The 25,572-nt window shown below is 37.8% G+C and overlaps 1 protein-coding gene across 3 annotated transcripts in view; it reads left to right on the plus strand.

The window, feature by feature from the left end:
- Nucleotides 1-25,572, plus strand: part of KIAA0040 (KIAA0040 ortholog) — a 45,565-nt gene that overhangs the window by 4,033 nt on the left and 15,960 nt on the right. Inside the window, exons 2-4 of one of the 3 annotated variants that reach the window (XM_051998918.1) lie at nucleotides 3,052-3,215; nucleotides 5,741-5,913; nucleotides 14,188-14,366. The gene's annotated coding sequence lies outside the window, so the exon portion shown is untranslated. Of the gene's footprint in view, nucleotides 1-3,051; nucleotides 3,216-5,400; nucleotides 5,594-5,740; nucleotides 5,914-14,187; nucleotides 14,367-25,572 lie in introns of those variants that run through there. The other 2 variants (XM_051998917.1, XM_051998919.1) reach the window with 2 other exon arrangements.

The raw sequence follows: 25,572 nt of genomic DNA on the forward strand, positions 1-25,572 counted from the left end.
TGGGGAAAAGAAAAAAACACTATTTAAAAAGAAATTTCCTCTATAATATACAACATTAATAGCTGATGTTTGTCTAGTGCTTTAAAGTTTACAGAGCACTTTACTAACATCATTCCATCTGACTTCCCCAATAACTGATCATCTAGCCACTGCTTGAAGATGAGGAGAAAACTATGACCTCCCAAAGCAACCCATTATATTTTTGGATTATTCCAACTGTTACCAAGTTTTCCCATTAAGTCAAGACCTGCCTCTCAGAAACTTCCACCCTAGCTCCTTGTTTATCATTGTTTATAGCAAAAGATGCACCCAGGAAATCTTCCCCTATGTCTTTTTATTCTTTTTCCTTCTCAGCATCTTCAGCATCCTATGGAAACAGAGATTTTATCTTAGTTAAAAAGAAGTCATTGGTGGGTGTGCCACAAAAATTGTTGTAAAATATTTTTCCTCTCTCTCTAAAAGTAAACATTGAAGTTACCACCTAAGCACTATCTTTTAACTTGGTACCATGCATCTTGTCTCTATGTTGACATCTTTTGTAGTCCAACAGAGATATGCAAGCTCACAATGAAATATAATAATAATTATTACTATTTTAAGAAGCAATTGTCCACAACATCCTTGTGACAGAAGTGTATATTATTTCTGTTTTACAAATGATCAAACTGAGTCTCAGCGAGGTTAGATGACTTGCTTCTGATCACATAATTAGCAATGAGCAAACACAGTACTCAAATATGGGCTTTCTGACTCCAAACCTAGTACTAATTCTGCAAAATCAGAATTTCTATAGACATTTCTGGAGTTTCCATAGTCTAGTTTGGGCTGCCAGGCAGAAATGAAGCTAAACTCTCACTGACAGGTATGACTTTGTCATGCCATTAATTACATGGAGGGAAATATTTTCTATTCCACTAGTAAATACCAGTCAAACCCCAAGTAAGAGTATAAGTAAGCCCTTCCCTTCAAAAAACCTCCACCATGACTAGACCATGGGCCAAGGAGTATTCCTTCCATGGAACAGTTGTTTATTTTTTGGATTAGATTACAAAAATGACTGCTTTACTAGATGGGAATAGTTATTATCAGATTGGAATTCCTTAGACCACTATTCAAAGCCCGGCACTTAAGATAGCATCTGGTACATAGTAGGTATTTACTAAATGTTGGTGGTCTTCATTTATAAATAGTTTGGCAGGAACCCACTCTAAGGCAATCTTTCATGAGAAACTAATGTGTCACAGTAGATAGAATGCCAAGATTGGAAGCAGGAAAATTTAAGTTCAAATCTTGCCTCAGATACTTACTAGCTGTGTGATCCTAGACAAGTCATTTAATCTCCCTATTTGTCTCAGGTTCCACAACTGTTTAAAAAATAAATAAAATAGAAATAATACTAGCACCTGTCTCACAAGGTTGTTGTGAGGATCAAATGAGATATCATCTGTAAAATATTTAGCTCGGGTCCCAGTACCATAGTACCAATATGTTAGTTGCTAATATTATTATTATTGACTACTTGACTATAATACTGACTATTTGATTATAAGCAAGAACAGAACCATGTACAGAGCAATAATTCCAGGTGTTGCACATTGTTAACAGAATTCATTTTTGGCCATTGCAAGAGGTGGATCTAAGATTCCTTCATCATAGATACCCACTTCTACATACCCAAATCCAAACATTCTAGTATAAATTCTTTTTTGTTTGTTCCTAAAAAATCTATATTCTCCTTCCAGTTCAAATTCTTCCATCCTCAACCTGCCTTTCTATTTATGTCCTCTTATCTATCCTCCTTAGGCAGCTAGGTGGTTCAGTGGATGGAGCAATGAACTTGGAGTCGGGAGAACCTGAGTTCAAATTCAGCTTCAAACTATGTGACTTCAGACTATGGACAAGTCACTTAATTGTTTGCCTCAGTTGTTCATCTGTAAAATGAGCTAGAGAAAGAAATGGTTAAACTACTCCAATGTCTCTGACAAAAACAACAACAACAACAACAACAACACACACACAAACAAATGGGGTCATGAAGAATCGGACACAACTCAACAACAACAAGCTATTCCCTTCTGGACTTCAGCTTTTACTTCTGGCCCAGATTGAATAATCCACCTCACCCTGCTTTCTGAAGACAATGTTTCTTCTAAGAAAACTAGGTGGGGCAGTAATAGATTGCAAGATCTGGAGCCAAGAAGATCTAGGTTAACATCCCTGCCTCTGACACTGAGTAGTTATTTAACATTTACCCTGCCTTCAGACCTGTTTCATCTTTAAATTGAGATAGTAATAAAACTCCTACCTCACAGGCTTGAACAATGAGATTTCATACATATAGATGTGAGGATCAATGAGCTAATTTATATATACACACATACATATATACACACACATTATATGTATAAGTATGTTTGTATATATTTTATATGAGTAACTATATATCCTTTGTATATAAATACTTTATGTATATTTCATATCTATAACTATATATGTATACATATAAACTTTATATGAATAACTATGCATAGTTATACACATAAAGTGATTTGCAAACCTAAAAGCACCGTATAGATGCTATTATTATTCTGGTCATTTTTTCTAGTTCAGCAAAAAAACAAACTTTTTTTCTCTTTTCCAGACTGTCTTCCTGACCACAAAACTCCTGGATTCTTTGAGATTCTTTCATTCTCTGGGAGAGATAAAGAGTTATCTTTTGTTTATTCATTAATAATTAATTTGTCTAATATGTTTAATAATATTTCATATATACTTAATGCTCTGGGCATCTCTCCTCAAATTTCTAATTGGATTTTGCCTATCCCTCACTTTGTTTTAATCATATTATATGTTGTAACATACTCATCTATTCACATCTTATCACCACTAGATTAGGATAGAAATTGTATTTTTTATTTTAATCTTTGTATCCACTGAGTCTCACACACAGTAGGAAGTTAATCCTTTAAGCAGTAAATCTATTAAACTGCAATCTGATATTAATTCTCTATTCCCTTTTCTCATCCTGTTGGGATTTTTTCCCATCCACAGGTCTTTGCTCACATTAACTCCCATGCCTTGAATGACCAGCCCATCCTCATGATCATCTGTTGACTTCACCTCCTTCCAATCAGATCACATCTCCTCTATAATGCTTTTCCCAACTTCCTCAAGTATGAAAATGATCTCCAAATGACTTTGACAGCTGTGTGAAGGTCAGTTACAAATAAGGAGAGGCTAGAAACAGAAGAATAAATGGGAAACTGTTGCAAACATTCAGGTGAGAGGTGATGAATGACTAAACAAAGGTGTTAGTTGGATGTGTGGAGAAGAATTGGGAGGGGGGGACAGAAATCGTGTAGATCAATGTGCCAGATTTCACTATGTTTGTATATGTGGGTAAGAGTGAGTAATTGAGGATGTTACTAGGTGACTGGGAAGATGATGGAGTCTTTGATATGATAGATAACTCAGAAGCTGGTGAGTTGGGGGTAAGGTAAGATCGTAACTTCTTTCTTGGACAAGTTGAGTTTGAGAAGTCTCTGGGACATTCACTTTGGAACATCTAATAGGCAGTAGGTATTAACTGTCTAGTGGTGGTAACAGAGCCCTTGAAAGCTGATAAGATCAGTAAGTGAAAGAGACTAGAGAGAAAAAGGACAAAGTCTGAGCCATAAGGGCCATCCACAGTTAAGGGATTGTGACATGGATGATACTTCAGCCAGAATGACTGAAAAGAAGACAGATCTTGTAGGAAGGACAAGAAGCAGAACAGAATTGTTTCCCAAAAATCCAGAGAAGAGCAAACAGCCAAGAGTAGTAAATGATGTGCATTTGAAACTAAATTGAAAAGCAGATAACATTATGCATCAACATAAGATATTTCCTCACTGGGAATGTTCCAATATAGGAATATTACAAATATCAATGAAATTATAAATCCAGAGCAAAAAAAAAACTATCATAAGTGGTCCTGACCTCATAGAGTTGTTTTGAGGATAAAATGAGATAATGGGTATAAAGTACCTAATTAATAATCATTAAATGTTATAGAAATGTCAGTTGTTATTATACTCTCCCACCCATCACATCCCATTTAGAATAGCTCCCTTCCTTGGCTTTCTCAGAGGTGAGTGTCTCAGGATGCTGAAGCCTGATACTTTACTTGGTCCTGAGTGTCTCAGGATGCTGAAGCCTGATACTTTACTTGGTCCTTAATTCTATGAAGTCCCAGTGTTCAAACTAAGATTCATCTCTCAGATTCTATGCCTCTAGAAGCTCTTGAAACAATAATGAAAAGGAAATAGACAGTAGAGAGGTCTCCTATCATACTGAAAGGGTGCTGGATCTAGTTTTGTTCGATTTTAGTTTTGGTTTGGGGATTTGCTTTGATTTTTTTTGCAAGTTGTTCTTTTCAAACATTGCTTCTGAAAACTCACCATTGGATGAATAGTTTATATTAATTAAGTTCAGATACTTAGAGATCTTAATCATATATATTATACATATACACATACTGAAAATTGGACAGGGCACGCCAAGTGAGGCTTACAGTACCAGCCTGGGGTTTCTGTTTGTCCAGATAAGGCATCGAAAAGCCCTCACCCGACCCCACCCCACCCCGCCCCGCCCCTTGTCCCACCTCCTCTCCCCGGTCCAGGAAGTTTGCTCTACTAAGCAGGACGAGGCTATTTTCAGTAAAGTTGGGTTTCCCCAGAGTGAATGTTTTGTTCCTGGGAACCAAGTGCATGAAAGAAACTGTTGGCACTCTTATATGAATGAGAGATGAAGCTGGGTGTTGAGAGAACGTTATATATGAGGTCATGTACCTATGAAAAATGGAAGTGTGTGTGTGTGTGTGTGTGTGTGTGTGTGAGAGAGAGACAGAGAGAGAGAGAGAGAAAGAGAGAGACACAGAGAGAGAGAGAGAGACAGAGAGACAGAAAAACTGCCAGGACAACCAAGCTGAATCTAGGGAAAGTTATGTGTAGGGTTTTTTTAAGGCATATTTAGCTTTGCTTATTTCTCTTAAACATAAGAAAGTTAAGGTTGATCGGTATCAGAAAGAGAGAAAGAGAAGAGAGACAGAGGGGGGTAACGGAGGGAGGGAGAAAGGGAAGGAAAGAGAAGAGACGAGAGAGAAAGTGAAACAGAGACAAAAACAGAGACAGAGATAGAAACGCAGAGAGACAGAAAGAGACAGAGTCGAGCGAAACTGAGAAACAGAGTCACACAGAGAGACAGATAGAAACAGAGACAAAGACAGAGAGGGAGAAAGAGAGGGAAAGAAAAAGAGGGGGAGAAAGAGAAGGAAAGAAAAAGAGGGAGAGAGAGAGAGAGAGAGAGAAAGAGAGAGAAAAGGAAGTCACACACATACACATACACACACACACACACACACACACACACACACACACACACACACAGTCCAATTCAGGAAGTCGTGTCTCTGACATCAGTGGCAGGGCTGAGTTAAGAGTGAAACCTCAAAAATGCAGGGCGTGAGCCAGCTTGAGGGAGGGAAAACAGAGGGAGCTTTTCTTATCCAGAGCAGACAGGGCAGCCCAGACTCCGAAATGAACTAACTGCCCAGGTACACAAGGAAAGAGTGTAAAGGGTGGAGTGTAAAAGGAGGGGGCGGGGGAAAGGGGAGAGAAGGGGAGGAGACAGAGGGAGGAAGGGCTAGGAGTTATCTGACAATCTAAGATCAGAAACAACAGTTTCTCACCATTTCCTTTAGATGATTAAAACTTCTCGACTTGGAAGAGGATAAAGAGAGGAAGAAAAAGAAAAGAAAAGAAAGGAATCCCAGCACTTCCTTCCAAAACTATGAGCAGCGGTGACGCAGCTGGGTTTGAGACCTCCTGAAATCTCCGAGGGAACCTAAGAGAGGCGTCCCGCGCGGACTTGGAGGTGAGTTTTGAAGGCTGGTGATGTTACCTTATTTTTTTTTCGTAAACTTTCCAAACTATACGAGGTTCCTGAAATGAGACGGGTTCCCAGCCAGTTTGCATCTTGGAGGGATGAAGGGGGATCCTCTAACAAGTGGGTTAGAATGACTGAAAATTCTTCGCTTCTCCTCACCCACCCACCCACCCCCACCCCGATCACCTTACTGTATTTTCCCATTAAGTGGCTTCTGACTGTCCTCCCCCGTGTCAACATCTGAGTCAGTTGTGCTTCCTCTAAGACCTCAGTTTCCTCACCTGTCAAGTGAAAGGTGGACTACAGCGGTATTTCTTAAGCTTTTTCCACGCGCCACCCCTTTTCCCCCCAATAAATTTTTACGTGACGCCTTGCTATCTAAGTATATAAAATAGGTATGCAAAGCAAACATTTATTGATAATAAATCATCATTTCTTGTCTCCCACATTCAGTTACCATCTCCCATATTGGGTTGCGAACCAAAATTATAGAAAGTGGGCACTAGATCGCCAAGGTTCCTTTCAGAGTTGACATTCTAAACTTCTATGGGAAGGCGCAGGTGAGATACTTAGGATATGAGGATGCAGAATTTTCCTTGCTACAAACCACAATAGGTGCTTTCCCCCACCTCACCCTGCTCCACCCTCCGAGCTCTCAAGGAAACGGATGGAGATTTTGTTTGCTTTGGAATTCAAGTTCTGAGGGCCTCCGCAAAACGCCGCTGGCTTAGATATCCTGAAGGCGCTGTGGATAAAACAACTTTTGCCCTAGAACTAATAGACCTGCTGAAACAGGAACGTAGCCAAAAGATGGGAAAGAAAAAGCAGGAGTTTTCTTTCCCCCACACCACTAAGAGAGACACTGGACACAGTTTCCAAACTTCTCTGAACTTGGGGGAACAAACTCTGTTTCCTTTATTCCTTCCCCTCAAACCCTCATTGGTGCGCATGGATCCCAATGAATGGAACCAGGACCTATCTGTATAGCACAAACCACAGAGCATCATGTGAAATGGAGTCACAGAGTCTGTAATGACCATGATGAATACAGTGGTTAGTGCAAATAAGCCTCCTGTTTTACAAATAGAGAAACTGAAACAGAGACAGATAGTTGGCCTAATTTTCCAGTGTAAACTGGCAGAAAACTGAATCCTAGTACTGTGGCTATTATTTTATTGAATGGAAGAGGTCAAGGGAGGAGAAGAGAAGTGCACCCTAGACTCTTAGAAGCATTATCTCCCTCTCCAAAGTTGCTGCTTTTTATTCACCTGGATAAACTTAGCACAATTATGTGAACAGTGGAAAGACTGTTTTTTTTTTGAAGGGATGGAAGACAGGATGGGCCTTAGATTGCTTTAATTAATACTTTCATGAAAACTTTTAACTATGTCTTTTTTTATAAATTATCTGTAGGTCACACACACACACAATATGAATTTACCTAGTGTCCCATCTTCCTTGCAACATTAGCCTCCTTCAATATAATTAACATGATTTAAAGGGCAAACTAGGTGGCACAGTGGATAGAGTGCCAGGGCTGGAGTCAGAAAGTGCAAATCTGGCTCCAAATACTTATTAGCTATGTGACTCTAGGCTAGTCACTTAAATAGCCTCGGTTTCCTCATCTGTAAAATGAGCTGGAGAAGGAAATGGCAAACCATTGCAGTACCTTTGCCAAAAAAAAAAAAAAAACTAAATGGGGTCTCAAAGAGCTGGACATGACTAAACAGCAATACGAATTAATTCAATGAGTAAGTCTTGCATCCTCTACAACTAGCCTTTTACTAGGAAAGCAATAAAAATCTGATCAATAAAGGAGGCTCTTGTTAAACTTAATTGATAATTTCTTCCCCAAAAAAATTTTGAACCTGTAGATATTAAATTTAAGTTAGAAAAAGCTCTCTTCTCCACATTAATAACAAAATAAATTGATATGTCAACTCTAAAGCATTTAACTTATAGAGTTAAAATAAGGAGACTTTTTGGGCTTTTCCCTCATAGACTAAATTCAAGGAAGTTAATTAGCCTCACAAAGATGAATTGCTGATCTCCAGCAAGTGAATACCTCTGGGTAAATTTAGAAGGTTTATTTCATATGACAAAAGTCTATAAAAATTTTTATTAGATTTTAGGAGGATGTGATAACATTCTCTAAATGTTTTTGGTAACTTAGAAGATTCTTGATCTATGTCCATCTCCAATCAGTGATAATTGTTTCTTTTTCCTCACAATATCTCTCTCATATATGTTCCCTTCTCTTCGCCCACACAACTACCATCCTCATCTCAATGACCTCTAAATTTGTCTTCATAGTTTATCTTTTCTAATTCCAACCACTCTTCCTAACAGCTGCCAAAGTGATTTACTTAGAGGTTAATTCTGACTATGTCATCTCCTACGTAAGTAAGTCAGTAAGTTTCAATGGATCTCTATTCCCTCTAGAATGGGAATAAACTCCTCTGATATTGAAAATATTTTATAGCCTTCTACCTATTCTGTCTTCTACTCTTAATGCATAATTTTCCCTACCTTGTGCTTTAGTGCACCTAAACAGACTTCCTTATTCTTCTTCCCGCATGACAATCCATCTGTCTTCTGCATGCCTGGAATAGCCTCCTACCTTGCTGCCTCTTAGAATCCTTGATCTTTTAGACTTATTTGGTACGAGGACATTGCTGGTCTTCTCCACCCACCTACACTCAGTTTCTAATGCTGATCAATCATTTCAGTCATGTTTGACAATTCAGGATCCCATCTGGGGTTTTCTTGGTGAAGATACTGGAAAAGTTTTCCATTTATTTCTCCAGGTCATTTTATAGATGAGGCAACTGAGGCAAACAGGGTTAAGTCACTTGTCCAAGGTCACACAGCTAATAGTATCTGAGATAGGATTTGAATTTAGGTCTTTGTGGCTACAGGCTCAATGTTCTACCTGCTATACTATTATTATATTACCTACTCCCAAAGTTAATTAAGCCTCGGTTGCATTTTGGACACGGGGTTTTGGGTTTTCTCTTACCCTGTCTTCTCATTCTATCTACAATGAATTCTCAAATGTCCAACTTTTCCACGTTGAAAACATCGACGAGTTTCTCTAGAAGTCCCTTGCCAAGAGGGACCCTGTCTTTCCATGTTCATCATAGTTTGGGTATAATAAGCATTTGTGCCCACTGTGGCACAGCGCCTTATGATCTCCTCTAAAGGAGCATCTTTGTCTAGTCCCCATATAATTCTTTTGCAAACCTCATTGGCATTTTCTTTAGCCAGATGTCTGGTTATTATTTCTGTTTGTATACATTTGGTAGCCCAAAAAAACCCTATTTGCTCTTGTTTCCTCAACTGTAAAATAGGAATAATAATAGTACCAAATATACATTTCAATAATTATATTTCAATATAATTAGTTTTCTCTGCCATCTGATGTGTTTTATTTTAGTACATTTAAAAACAGTGTTCTGAGAAGGAATTCATAGGTTTCACCAGACTCCCAAAGGGGTCCATCACATGCAAAAAGATTAAGAATTCTTAAACTTATGAAGCCATTACCTGAAACACTAAAAGTAGGTCTCAGCTGAAGAGGAACCTCACAAAAGCCTAGACATTATGAAGCACACATTTTGATGTGAGAAATCAATAAGTACTTGAGTAAACTAATAAAACACACCAAGACTTCTATCCCTTACTCAATAAAACTATGTCATTGGTTAATATTGCCCCAGGTGGAGAATCCTGACTTTATTGAAATAATAAAACCTATCTCACTTAAGTAATATCCAGATCTTGAAGGGTTAACTCTTCAGAGGGAGTTGCTAGTTTATGAATTAACCTGAAATCAATAAGATTATTAAATTCAGTTCAATTAAAAATATTTATTAAGTGGCTATTAGAGTAAGGATATAATATGTTGAGCATTGAGATGAAAAATAGCACTGCCCCTGAGACCTTCTTAGAGGAAGCAGCATCTTAAAGCCATTAGTATGGATCTGTAATGATTTAATATTTATTTTAAATCACTAAGAATAGGAGTGCATCTTTATACCCTCCCATTCTAGTAGAAGTAAACGCCTTGAAAACAGACTCTGTTTTGTCTTTGTCATCTGGTGCCTAGTACAGTGCCTTGTATATAGTAGCCATTATTAAATGCTTATTGGAAAGAATTGAACAGAGGAGCCCTTCCTCTCCTGTCCAATGACTCTTTTTCATTCACTCTTCTCTTTTCAATAAAAAAATCACACCCAAAAGTAGCTGTCACAGGCTTTGCACATTCAGTGACTTTGGAGACTCCTCATTCAGGGTTTCAATCTGTCTCCTGATCAACACCACCCCTTATAGCCCAAGTAAAAGTTTCCCTAATGCAAACTCAGAGGCGCAGCATATGGATTCTTTTGAGTCAGGCTGGAGTTTCCCAACATCCAAACCCTGTTCTGGTCACATATCAGTGACTTCCAGTGTGAGGCAAACCTGTGACATCTGCCCAGGAAGGAAGCAAGAACTTTTTTTTTTTAATTATAGCTTTTTATTTACAAGATATATGCATGGGTAATTTTTCAGCATTGATAATTGCAAAAGCTTTTGTTCCAACTTTTTCCCTCCTTCCCCCCACCCCTTCTCCCAGATGGCAGGTTGACCAATACATGTTAAATATATTAAAGTATAAGTTAAATGCACAATAAGTATACATGTACAAACAGTTACTTTGTTATACAAAAAGAATCGGATTCTGAAATAGTGTACAATTAGCCTGTGAAGGAAATCAAAAATGCAGGAGGACAAAAATAGAGGGATTGGGATATGTAGTGGTTCACAGTCATCTCCCAGAGTTCCTTCACTGGGTGTAGCTGGTTCAATTCTTTACTGCTCTATTGGAACTGATTTGGTTCATCTCATTGTTGAAGAGAGCCACGTCCATCAGAATTGATCATCATACAGTATTGTTCTTAAAGTATATAATGATCTCCTGGTCCTGTTCATTTCACTCAGCATCAGTTCATGTAAGTCTCTCCAGGCCTTTCTGAAATCATCCAAGCAAGAACTTTTTTTTAAAAATTCAATGAAGGTTTCTAGCCTAGTCAAGGACTTTTGGCCAACTTATTCTTGCTTAATGAAGCAAATGAAAAGATATTCAATATAAAATTCTAATATGTTGAAGAAATCAGCCTAGTGAAAAGAGTACTGAACAAAAGATTCAGAAGTCAGTTCTGTTCCTGGTTAATCCACTTCCCCCTCTACGACTCAGTTTCTCATTCTGAAAAAAAAAAAGTGTGGCTGAATTGGTTAATCCCTTGGGATCCTCACAACTCTCAAGTTCTATGAGGCTATTATCTAAACCATGAGTGATGCTCAAGAAAATCTCTGTTGGGATACATGTAATATAATCACCAAATCTCTTTCCTTAACCCTGACCCTCAAATGGGGTTCCCACGAAGCCCTAAAAAAGGAAGGTGGCGTAATTGGGTGGAGATTCTTTGCTGCTTTATCATTTCTGTCATGAAAACTTCTTATTATACACACATACATACACCCGAGAGAGGGCTCAATGTGTGTTACAGACCAGGGAAACTGTCAGGAGGACCCATCAATATTGATACATAACTTTCCCGAACCAACTCAAAAGGCATCAGGTTAATAATAGAAACTCATCATGTTCCTCCAAGGCACCATGAGAGTGATAGACTGTGAAAAATAGATTTCCCCCCACCATTTTAGGCAGAGGAAGAAACATATAAGGGGCATTCTTTGAAGGACAGTCCCCAGACTACAGTCCCGCTTCATTTTTATTTCTTTCCCAGCTATATCATGTTGGTCTATTAAAATACAACCCCAGTGTGGGAGTAAGCTGGGGCTTAGTATAGAAAGAGTAGCTGATCTCCAAAATGAACCACATGCAAACAGGAGATTCCTTTCTCAACAGGCAACTCCCAAAGGACTACAGGGACTCTCTGCATAGTCCCAGTCAAACTGATGCTCCCACGATTGAGCAAACTGCTTCACAGAGTTAGGAAGCAAAAGGAGAGAAAGAATAATAACTAATTAATACACAACTGAAAGGAAATTTGGGAGACTTATTCTTTACTTTTGATAATCTCCCGGGGTTACTTCAGTAAACACACCTGAGTTTTGGGAACTTCCAGCACATCCAGTTTAGACCTAATTCAATTTGCAAACCAGATATATTTAGAGAAGTACCTGGAGCATGGAAAAAAGCATGGAATCTATATACAAGAGACTTGACCTGATATTCCTTCTCTGGCACCTTACTAGATGTATGTCCGATCATTTACTATACCTTGAGTCTTAGTTTTCTCCTCTGTAAAATGGACATAAGATTTTGATGGAGAAAATAAATAAACAAGTATTTATTAAGGAAACTGTATCGTGTTAGGTGCTGGAGAATACAAGTCAGAAGTATAGTGTATACCTCATCCAGTCATTTCATCATAATCCCATTTGGTGTTTTCTTGGCAAAGATAGTGAAGTGGTTTGGTATTTCCTTCTCCAGCTCATTTTACAGATGAGGAACTGAGGCCAATAGGATCATACAGCTATTTTGTATCCACGGCCAGATTTGAACTCAGATTATCCTGACTCTGGACTCTTAAACTTTAAAGCTATACAAATTCTGGTATTGATGATGATTGATGAGGATATAAATATCCAAGAACTGAGACTGAAACCTTGATTATCCATCTCCAAATCCAATATCTTATCTACTGTGCAAAACAATAAGACACTATACATTTGTGAGATAGAGGAGGAAGAAGAGGGGGATAATAATTCTTTACATTGCTGAAGACACTTTAATACTCTTCACTCTTTCTGGATGGAAAAGAATAGACATCTTAAGAGAGAATGAAGAGAAAATGAGTGTTTGGTAGTGGGAAGACAGAATCAACAGGTACTGAAGGAATTTCTTTATGGGTTGACATTAACTGAATGAAGTACAATAATTATCCCCGTTCATCATAGCCATGTATATAGGGCATCAAGTCAAAAGGGCCCTGCATTTTTTAAGAGGATTGTTGTATTATGCATAAATATTATGTTTGAGGTTAACTGAGTTTTAGTTTCGTTAGTTTGATGAATAAAAATGACCTTTATAATTGAGTAGTCAATAAATATTTGCCATTAAAAAAATAGGCCAGAACAGACCTATGATTTCATTAGCACTGGAAACCTCCATAGGAATAGATTATTTATAATATTGTTCTGCACTTTCTTGGGTACTTGTAATCTTCTCCACTTGCCTACACAAGGTGGTTAAGGGTCCTGTGGTAGGACAGGATTTGAATCCAAGTCTCATCTGCAAATTCAGCTCTTTATCCACCAAGTCACACATTAATAGCACTCTATAAAGCACGTATCCTTACATAAATGAATTACTATTACTCTTGCTATTATATAAGATATTGTGATGGCTGCAGAGATGGATAATAAATCAATGGATATGGTGCTAGAATTGGAGTCTGGAAGTGATGAATTCCAATGCTGCTTCAACAACTTACTAGCTCTGTGACCATGGGCAAATCTGCCTCATATTTCTCATCTAAAACATGGTAATAATAATAGTAGCATCAACCTTCTAGGATGGCTGTGAATTCTAAATGCAATAACATAGGTAAAGGGCTTAGAAACTTTAAAATGTTATATAAATACTAATTATGATAATGATGATAAAGGTATGATCCTCGTCCCTCCCCCAGCTTACAAACACAGAATGATAACAATAGTAATTCACACTTATATAACACTTTAAGTTTTATAAGGCACTTTTCTTATAACAATCCTATCCAATAGACCAAAAGTATTATTATCCCCATTTCACAGGGGGAAAAAACTAAGGCTCAGAGAGATTATATAACATAGTTGTAATTATAATATACTAATAGCATTTATTTATATAGTGCTTGTCATCTGCCGGCCCTATACTAAGCACTTAATAAATGTTATTTCATTTGATTTTCATAGCAACTTTGGGAGGTAGGTGCTATTATTATCCCCATTTTACAGGAATTTAAGGAAATGGTGGCAAACCTACATTAGGTGGTAAGAGTCACGAAGCTAATAAGTGTTTGAAGACCAAGATCAAACAACTAGCAAATATCATGGGGTTTAAGAGATGATCCAAAACCTTCAAGTCTTTTCAATGCTAGATATTGTCAGGCTATTCAAAATTATCAAAGAAGTGGACAAGTCAGGGAAGAGAACGCAGCCCCCCTGATTCCTGACTTTGTGACCTAATCCATCCATCAATCTTCCCTTCAGGTTTTTTGTCTTCCCTGGCTGCCTCCACCCCTCCTTATCCTGACCCAGAGTCCTCTCTGCTATCTGGCTGCTGGACCTCTGAGAAATAGAAGTCATCGGAGGAGTCTGGTGGCTTAGATTAAAATGTCCAGTTTCATTCATGACCCACCCACTTCAAAATGAAAACTACGGAGTGAAAGGTGAGCTTCTTCCATATATGGCTAGATTGCAATCCCCAGAACCTCTTTTCTTTGCTAGCCAGAAATTCCACTCCAACCCTCTGGAACATTGGGATATTACCTAGGACTGCAGCTAATTAGTGGGGGGTGGGGGAGGAATAAATAAAGCAACAAAGAGCCTCATGTTTCTGGATGCTTGAAGGCTAGCTGATTTCCAACTCTATTGCTAACTAAACTATCACTATAGAAAACCATCAATCTTTGCAAGCCTGGAAAAGGATCTTCCTATAAAATGGGTACAAGAATGCTTGTATTCCCTGCCTTGGGTAGTTATTATGTGAAAAACACCTTTTCAATGAATTATTGGAATGGATGACCCCAAACAATAAGTGGAAAGAATTTCTCATTTTCCAGAACTGAGTCAGAAAAAGGCAGCAGACATTATCTTTCTCTCCAAAGCTGTCTGAGAGCTAGCAGAAGGAGACATTGAATCATTCTGCATGTGTCAGTGAGCCATGATATGAAAACGAGGTCAGATGGACCTGACAAATATTTTCAAGGAACAGGATTTCTGGAACTTAAAAATCCCAGTTCCAGGAGAGAGGGGGAAAGAGGAAATCTCATCCTTCCAGAAGACAGGTGAAAACTATCAAACCAAATTTAATTTCCAGTTAATAACTATGTGATTTTCAATAGACTGACCTTCTGCACTTTCCCTAAAGCCTAACTTCAATTGTCAAGAAGCCATGGGCTTTCTCACTATGATAATAATTAAGCTAGCATTTATATTAGAATATGTTTGCAAATGACCTTACACATGTGTGTATACATATATTATCTCTAGCAAGAAAATGTCATTAATGATGAGCACAAAAAAACCACAAAATGAAATGGTTATTTTTATTCTCTTTACCTCCAAGACTCCTCCCAGAATATGAAAAGGGAAAATAAAAAGAAACAGTTTAAGTGTTAAGACTGGAATAAGAAAAATCAGGTTCAAATCCCGCCTCCAGCACTTAATGGAGGACCATGAAACCAGTTTCTTTATCTATAAAATGGGCTCAAAATACTTGTAGTTGCTACTCACTCTTAAAAGGCTTAACTAAAATCGCATATAATGGTGTCCCAAAAATCTTAGTGTGGTTTTTAAACTTCTAAAACTTTATAAGATTTTGGGGACACCCTGCATAAATTGATTTTCAAACCTTGAAGCATTACTAAAAAGGATCAATTAATACTGTTGGAATCTTGGATGACTTTCACATGCTCAGACTCAGACCTTCATAGAATTTTAGCATTAGTAGGGGCCTTAAAGGAGAATTTGTCCTAGTTCATCCCAAAATAGAAGCCTAGAGGTCTCAGCTTATGGTTGTGCAGTATTTGAGGCAAGTGTAAGACATAATGGAGTTTGGGTAAAAGAAAGCACTGAAATCTTAATGGCTTTGAATTTTTGACCCAAGTCTTCTATGGATTGTATATTCTGAATCAATCATTTACTTCCCATTCTGCAAAAGGAACCAAGAAATTTGTAAGAAATATATATATATATATATATATATATATATATATATATATATATATATTTAAATTTTTAAAAAAAAGAAGCATTCTGAGAAGTCGAGAACCTACTCTGAACCTGACACAATCAATACCAAAATATGCCTCTGGGACTCTAGTTTCAAGCTCACACCTGCAGACCTCAGCCTTTCCTTCCCCACCCACACAGAGTTCAAAAGAGAACAAAAAGCAAACAGTTTGCTTTCTTCCTACTTGTTGCTGCTGCCAATATCCTGACCTCTCAGGCTCTGGCTCCTGTCTACCCAAAGTTCTCTAACCTATCTGACCCTTCCAACCGACCTGTGATAGTCTAATTCACATAATAGATGCTTCCTCCTTCCTTCCCTTCTTTCTTCTTTTGTTCCCTCTCTTCTTTGTCCTTTTTTCCCTTCCTCCTTCCTTTCCTTTCTTCTTTTTTCCTTCCTTCCTTTCTCTCCCTTTCTTTCTTAATCTTTTCTTCTTTTGTTCTTCCCCTCTGTCCTCTGATCTTCCCTCCTTCCCTTCCTTTTTTTCATTCCCCAAGTCACACAGGTAGTAAGTAGCAGAAGGGTGATATTAATTCAAATCCTCTGACTCCAAAGCTAGCCTTTTCCCCACTACTTCATATTACCTTCCTATAGCTCCTATAAACTACAACCATTTCTATGTAGAAGTAAGGGAGATAGATTTGCCTGCATATATTTTTATATTTGAAATACCATAATTGGCCTCCAGCTTTGAACTCTAGTAGCTTATGAGACTGCTATAAAATATAAAATATAAAATGAGTCATGGCTCATTCCCTCTTCATTGAGAGTCAATCAATCAATAACATTTATTAAGAACCTATTAGCTGCCAGGCACTGTGCTAAGCATTGGAGATACTAATAGAAAGCCCATGGCCACAATCTAAAAGAAAGATGAAGGGGTTGGGGGAAAAGGAGAAGAAGAAGAGAAGCTATGGACTCAGTGACCAAGGTGAAGAAACTAGTCAGAGAAGTTCCAAAGCATTCCAGCCAGGTGAGAAATGAAAGAGATGTTTCTCTACTCAAAGGAAGATCTTCTTAAATGCAAATTTGGAGTTCAGGGCCCCATCTTCCAAGCAGATGATGAGATAGAATACCAAGGCTGATGAGATTTCAGGATAATGAAGTTCTGTCTATGAGCTTCCTAGAGCAAGGTGGAGAAGTCAGTCAGAGAAGTCTCAAACTAGTGCAAACAGGTGAGAAAAGAGGACATGTCTTGCAGAAAGCTCCAGGAGCTGCAAAACTCCACCATCAGGTCCACCATATTGGAGACATCCTCCAGTATCTCTGGGCCCTATTATAGCATCAATCAGTTCTGTAGTCTGGAAATGTTGCCTTCATGGTCAGTGCCCTATCACCCAAGTCATACTGCAATAGTTTGGTTTGGTGAGAGGCGAGAAAGGGAGAAAGGGAGGGACTGGAGATCAAATTTTCACTTAAACTGCCTTCATCCAAACCACAGACTCAAGTGAATTCCTGGCATTGTGAAGGGCGCTTCACTGGAATGCAGCAGAGATTAGAACAGCTGTACTCTGGGAAAAAGAAGGCTGAGGGATGAGGTTGTGTAATTTGTTTAAATGTTACTAAGACAACTGTAAATCTGGTCTGCTTAGTAACCGTGTGAGATTGGAAGCCATGGGATTAAAAGACCATTCTGGGTCAGCTTCTTCTTCTCTAGCCAGTCATGCCTATTTGAACTTCCTAGCAGGGTTCCTATAAAACAATAAGACTCCCAAACCTTATGCTTTTAGTATCAACTATATAGGGGACCCGAGCTTGTGAAAGCAGGAAAGGGGGAAAGTTGTCTTCTTAATGGAAAAGTCTTTTTACTTCATAAAGAAAGAGACGTTTCCTTAATGAAATTTTCTGGCAATGCCAGTCGGCTAGTGAGACACCAGGTATCACACACATAAATGTTATACTCAGTCCTGGAGTTGCTTGGTGATGGAAAATCACCAGCTGAAATGATATAGCTAAAGTTTTAGCTATTTCTTCTCACGGTCAATCAGGATTTTACATTGCGGTGACAACTGTCTTGTACGTGATAATATCCTTTTAAGTTTTCACCCAGGGAGACAATCATCCATATATACTACAGATAGACAGAACTGAAAAGGTGGGAGACACCTTTGAGGTCACTGATTCTAACCAGTACCTGAGCAAGAATCCCTCATATAACATTAATGTCTTCCACAACTGGTCATCCAGTCTCTTCTTAAAGACTTGCAATGATGGTGAATCCAATTCTTCTGAGGCAGACAATTTGACTAATTGTCAGGAAGTTTGTTTTTGTTTTTGTTTTTTTTTTATATCAAGCTGAAGTCTGACTCTATAAAACTCCTACCCATCTATTGCTCCTACACTGTCCATGAGACCAAAGCTAACCCATAGTACAAATGACCATCATTAAAAAAAAAAAAAAAACACGGAATCCAACTATCGTGATCATGTGCTACTGGAGGATTTATTAAATATCATTGCGTCAAGGATTTTGTTTGAAATTTCCCCTGTATTCCCTTCTCTGCCCTTCTGTGTTTGACAATTTCCATATCTCCTATAAGAACCGAATTGGCACATGCACAAAGGGAAAAGTCATTTTAAGAAAAAGCATACACCCAAAGAAAGAACACTGGGAAACGCATGTGAACTATCTGCATTTTTGTTTTTCTTCCCGGGTTATTTATACCTTCTGAATCCAATTCTCCTATGCAACAAGAGAACTGTTCGGTTCTGCAAACATATATTGTATCTAGGATATACTGCAACATATCCAACATATAAAGGACTGCTTGCCATCTAGGGGAGGGGGTGGAGGGAGAGAGGGAAAAAAAAATCGGAACAGAAACGAGTGTCAATATAAAGTAATTATTAAATAAAAATTTAAAAAAAAGAAAAGAAAAGAAAAGAAAAAAAAAGAAAAGAAAAAGCATAATGGATAGAACACCAGTCTAGAAAATGGGACACCCAATTTCTAGGACTGACTCTGGCAGTTAGCTGAATGACTGGGAATGAGTTAGTTAAATCACTCTGCTTTTCCATTTTTTCTCCTGGAAAATGGCAATTGAAATAGGGTCATAATATTTTCTATCTAAGGGGAACCATAAAGATCACATGGTCCAGCTTCCTCATTTTATAAATTAATAGACAGAAGGATCACGCAATTTACCTAAGGGTCACTCACAAATGCAGTCCTGGTCAATACAGATCTGATCTCCCTAACCATCTTTGTACTTTATCAAATGAGATCATGTGTGTGAAAGTTCTATAAAATAGAGCATTTCTTACACAAACACACACCTCAAGAAAAGGATTCAAATTGAGAATCAGGCGTTAGATATACAGAATATATGAGTATATAGTGCTTTAAGAACATAGGGATAAAGATCTAGAGGCTATCTAGTCCAACCCTATTATTTGAGGAGGAGGAAACTGAGGTCCTGAAGTCCCCAAGGCCATAAAGGCATTAAGCAACAGAGGTAGCATTAGAACTCAGATACTTGGATTCCAGATTCAACCCTCTTTCAACATTTCTATGATTAGGAGGGGATTGTTCAATTAATCAATAAACATTTATTAAGTGCCAGACATTGTACTAAGTATCAGGAATACAAAGAAAGGCAAAAGGCAGTCCAGTTCTTGAAAAGTTCCATAGTCCAATGGAGAGACAATATGAAAAATATTGTGTATTAACATGTCATATATAGAAAAAATTGGAAATCATAAAAAGAGGGAAAAGCACTAGTATTAAAGCAGATCAGCTTTCCTGTAAGAGGTAGGACTTTAGCTGGAACTTGAGAAAATCAGCAAGTGGAAATGAAGAAAGGGAATATTTTAAGAATGGAGTAAAAATCCAGAGGTCAGAGAGTAAGGGAGTATCTGATGTGAAGAAGAACAAATAGGCCAGTGTCCTGGATCATGAAGTCTGTGAAAGGTTGGGGATGAGAGACTTTGAATGCCAAGCAGAAGATTTTGTATTTCATCCTAGAGGTGATAGACAGTCCCTGCAGTTTACTAAGTATCTGGAGAGGAATATGTTCAGACCTGCTATTTATGAAGTAAGTTTAGCTGCTGAGTGGAAGATGGTCTAAGATAAGGAGACTTTAAAAGAGGCAGGTTTCTGCAATAGTCCAGATATGAGGTGACTAGAGAAGGCTTGCCCATATGTGGTGACAGTATCAGAGTAGAGAAAAGGGAATATTTCAGAGATGATACAAAGATAAAATCCACAGGTCTTGGACACAGACTGGACATAGAGGGAGGAGATGAGAAAGATTGAAGAGTCAAGGATGGCACCCAGGTTGGAAGTCTTGGTGAACTGAAAGCATCTTTAGAAAATTTCTGTAAGAGATAGAACAATAAGGATGATTATACTTTATTTATGCTATTCTTACATGACTTTGAATTTTTTGCAATGTTTCTATGTTTAGGAAACTTTTTAATTATTCCTACTTTAAACAATATTAATATGATGACGACTACTAAACAGTGCTCAAATTAAAAAAAAAAGTCTTGGTGATTGAACAGATAAAGGTACCCTTGACAGTAAAAGGGAAGTTAGGAGGAGAGAAAGATTTAGAAGGATGGATGATGAGTTCAGCTTGGAACATGTTGAGTTTAAGATGGCTATGGCACATCTACTTCAAAATGTCCAATAGGCATTTGGAGATGCAAACCAGAGGTTAGCAGAGAGATTAGAGCTAGATAAATAGATCTGAGAATTATCAGGGTAGAGATGATCATTGAATTCATGGGATTAAGTCTCTCTAAAAGTGTCTTAAAAGATTCTATGATCTCAGGTAAGCATAAAAGGAGGGATAGAATTTCTCCACCACCCACTCTTTCTTTCGGCAGGCTCTCTGTCCCTTTAATACATTCCAAGTTCATTTTTACTTGAGTCATTCCAATTTCTATTTAGGAAACTTTTACTAAGTACCTTCCCGAAGAAAGAGAACATCTCCCTCTTTGCTCAAGAACATTTAAAATTTACATAAAACTTGGTTCTTTGTCTTCAGAGGACTCATGGTCTAGAAGGGAAATACAGTGTTCAGTCATGCAAAAAAGCATTTATTAAGTAGTTACTCTGTGCTAGCCAGTGCTAAGCTCTGGAAATGCAAAGGAAAAACAAAACTATCCCTGTCTTGAAGGAACTAATATTTTAATGGAGGAGTCAAAGTTCTCATTTTATTTTATTCCTATGTCTCTCCTACCCCATTGCCATATTAATATTAAACTGAAGGTTCTATTGCTGGTAGCTTAGGAATGTCCCCTTTATGTAAGAAGGACAGCCCATTATTAGAACCACTTTTTTCTTTTTGTAATTTAGAAAATAACCTAAGGCAGATATCTACATGCTGTCAACAATCCACTTCTAGGTCACTGAGGGGATAATGCAAATCCTATATTCCTCACACTCTAACTAGCCTATGGCCTGGCCCCACTGCATCCTAACAATGGATGGAATGTGCTTTTCAGAACTTGCTCAGCAGGACGGACATGCTTGGTCAACCCCTGGAAAAGTGACTGAGGTCACTGGGACACAGACAGGATCCAGATGATTGGACCTCTAACCAGGCTGTCTTGCTTCAGCAACATGCAGGGGATAAACTCTGGTGTTTTGCAGATGGAGGACATAGGGAGAAAAGAAAGGGAATCCCTAAAGTGAGGGAAAATTTCATGGACATTCCTACTCTAACAGTCAACGGGGCCAGGCTTCCGCAATGTTATTATTAAGCAGGTGGAGATGGTGCTTCAGAACTACTCTCCCTTCACACCATGAGGATTTTGCTTCTTTCTTTTGGTTCTGCGGTCCCATTTTTGCCGTCCAATCTTATGTTTTGATAGCCAATCTTATGCTTCATGGACAAGAATAGGTAGGGCCCTCCCCGCCAGGTCTTTCCCTCCCTCTGCATCATAACTTACTTCTTCTACCCCATATCTGAATCCTCCAGGTCCTAACTATACCAAAACTTGTGTGATAAGTCAATTTCCACTGGGTTGCTAATGAATGATAAGGCTGCTCCTCCTAGTCAGTTCATTCAAAATTATAAAGAAGAGGCAGCTAATGGGTCTCCCGACTTAGCTGGCTCCCATTTGTCTTTTTTTTTTTCAGGATTATGTTATTTTTTTAAAAATTATAAACTTATCAGTCACTAACATTTTCAACAGACAAACAAAAATATTTCTATTTGAAAGTCTAAGCTTTTGTAGTTTGTAGTTTTTGTTTTTCCTACTGGGATAGGTTTTTTATTTAATTTTTTTATTAATATCTGGTCTCCCAATTGAACAAATAAAAAACCCTGAGAAAATAAAGCCCTTGATATATACATGCATAATGCTGCAAAACAAATTCCCACATTGGTCATGTCTAAAAATGCATGTCTCCTTCTGCATTTTAAGTTCATCACCTTATTAAAGTATATAGTGAACATTAAATTTAACAAGGTAGTAACAAAATTGCATTGTTTTGTGTTCCCTTCTGAGCTTCTTTTTCTATTCTTTCTGATGAATTTTTTATGTCTTATTGATGTTCTTTTATTTCTTTTTTGGTGACATCTTTATCATTACCCACTAACTTTTCCCACCCCAATGAGTCTTGCATTTTAATGTTAGTTTACCAACTTCTCAGTTCTTCACTATGTTTCTACCTTTGGCAATATCCCCTCTCCCTCCTCATAGAATCATAAAACCATTCTTAAAGTCACCATCAACAAAGTGCCTTCTATGTATGGAGTACATAGCATTGTAGGAGATACAGAGAAAATTAAGACGCCTTTTCTGTCTTCATAGAACTTACAGAATCAAAATCTCTAAGGGCCATCTAGCCCAAATCATACCACGTCACCATCCTCTGCTTTAGCAACTCCGTTAACAATAAACTCATTATTTCCTGAGACTCCATTTCATCATTGAATATTGCTAAGATGTTCTTCTTTATATTGACCTGAAATCAACCTCCAGGTAACTTTCACTCATTAGTCCTATTCCTGCTTTCTGGGGTTTAGCAGAATAAATCTAATTCCTCAGTTATCAAAAATTCCTCATTTTGTTGTCTTTCTTTCTGTGTATATTTGTACCCCAGTGCCCTAAGGCTTAAGTGCTTATTAGTTCTAAGTGCTTAATTGACAATTGTTGACTAAACTTGAATTTGTCTTACATCAACACTTCGCCTCAAATCCAGTTTCAAGGCTTAAATTAAGTCTTGAATTTTCATAGATAAAAGTCACTGTCAACTAGGAAATAGGTAACAAGGGAAAATTTAATAAAGGACATATCTTTGTGTTGATTTTTAAAAGAGAGGTATGTAACCAAAGAGTGAAAAGAAAGAAGGATGATACCCTAGGCTTAGGGAATAGTTTGGAGAAAAGCAACGAGGAAAGCAGAGGAGAAATGGCCAAAACCAGAGTGGTGTCAATGGATAGAGATGAGATAGAAGTGAGTCATCTTTCAGAAGTTGAATTGAATGACCTTGATAACTTATTGTATATAAAATATAGGGGGCAGTGGAAAAACAACAGTCTTGAGATCCATTTATGGGATCCATTTGAGGATCCATTTTGTGGGAAACACAGAGTTAGTTGCCGCTGACATAGAGGATCAGATTTAGGGGAAGAAATAACAAATGCAATTTTTAACATGAGATCTGGGATCTAAATCTGTAAGGCACCTGCGAGCCATCTTGTCCAGTCCTCTCATTTAATAGATCAGAAAACTGAGGAGCAGAAAGAATAAATTTCTTGTAGATTATAAACTCAATCCAAATCCAGATCCACCACTCTTTCTACTTTACTACATTTTATCAATATTGAATTTGAGATGATAATGGAACAACCAAGAGAAGGTGTCCTGTAGACAGTGGATTTGAAACTTAGGGAAGTGGTTTGTAGTTAAAGATGCAGATTTGGGAATTGTCTATATAGAGGCAGTAACTGGTAACATGTCAATGAATAAGATTTCCCAGAAAATATAAAACATCAAGAAGGACAACGACAGAATCTTAAAGAACACATCCTGTTAGAAAGAAGACTAGGAGATGGTAAAGAGCAAAGAGGGAGATGAATAATAATAGGAAAACAAGAAGAATATGGTGTCTCTGAAGGTAAAGGATGAATGAGGATTCAGAGTGATGGAGTAGTCAACAGTATCAAAAACCTAGGAAGAAGAGGATTGAAAACAGGTTTTTGGATTAAGCTATAAGGAGGGTCTCAGATGTCCCCTGAGAAACAAGTGACTGAGTAGAACCGGGAATCAGGGGCATCCAGTATAGATTACTTTCAAAAAATTTGAGTGATCATTCTGAGCCTTGATGAATAGAAGAGTTGAGGAGGTCCCAATCAGAAAGCCTTAGTGTTCTTCATATGATATGATACTGAATTTAATGGGAGCCTTCAACACCCATTCCCAAAAGAATGAATAATGATTGTTTGGAAGCCGTGGAAGACTTTGATGAAAATGTTGGGCATCAAATAAAGTCTTTCAGCAGTTTTTACTGATATTACTCAAACCTATTTGACCAGGGACTAAGGTCAGTTCTGATGCTCTGAGAGCAGCTTCAATACAAAGATATATATTGGGCACCACAGGATGCCAAGTTCTGGCAGGTTCTAGTTTTCTGGAATTAATCACAAGAACCAGAGCCCCAAGTGGACTATGGAAAAATGCCATTTGCTTCACAAAAATCTGCTGAAACTCAAGCTGATATTGTGTGCCTTGTCTACCAATTTTTTTTTTAACCGAAAGAACCTATTCTCATGCAATATTAAGAATACAAATGTAAACACACACACACAGTGGGAAAGTGGAATCTCATCTTTTAGCAACATTAACTTTCCCATTCAGCCCTTCTGTTATGATGAAGCAGGCAGTGAAATGCCAGGCTCCTCTCAGATATTCTAAGTTGAACATTCCAAAGGCTTGGGTTAGAATGTGTGGGAAATCTATGCTTTTCATTCCCCAACAATCTTGCCGTTAAATTGTAAACTTTAATGTTACATTGAGGTAGCTTTGGGAATTTAATTGCCCTGAGCTTAAGTTAACACTAAAAAAGGGGGGAATTGTAAGGAGAGGGGAAAAAATATCCTTATCTATATTGCTTTGGAGTTGCATAATTGTATTCTTGTGCCACTCCATTAGTTTTAAAGTAGCCTAGACTATCAGAAACCAAAAGGAAAAACGAGAAAGAAATCGTTCGGTTACTCTAGAGAATTCTGCAGAATTCTAGGTTCCTTTGTCTAGAGCCAAAGAGAACAATGACACTTAAAATTCAGTAAAAGAAAAGGGAAAATCAACACCTGTGTGGAAATTCTGAATCCCGTTTACTTCTTTCATTTTAAAGTGTTTTCTGGCTTCCCCTATTTACCCCTACTCCAATAAAAAAATTAATCATGTACTCTTTTCCTCGTAAAGGATGTAACATTTGAAACTTTAAGCATCAGCTAGTAAAGCTAGCCAAGAGCAGAAAGAGTCTCACAATTATTTTTAGAGCTGAAAAAGCACATTTTTCCCATCTCCTCTAACTCACAGAAGACTTAAGAGAATTAGCTCAAACTTTCCAAAAATAAAATTTCACCTTGGTAATGTAGCCACACCTAAAAATATTTGGCCCCCAAAAAGGTTTAAGAAAGTAAAAAATAAGAGCTTTATAACCAATAGCTTGAGTTGTGGTCTTG

Source organism: Antechinus flavipes, chromosome 4 (assembly GCF_016432865.1).
Source record: "Antechinus flavipes isolate AdamAnt ecotype Samford, QLD, Australia chromosome 4, AdamAnt_v2, whole genome shotgun sequence".
Classification (NCBI taxonomy): domain Eukaryota; kingdom Metazoa; phylum Chordata; class Mammalia; order Dasyuromorphia; family Dasyuridae; genus Antechinus; species Antechinus flavipes.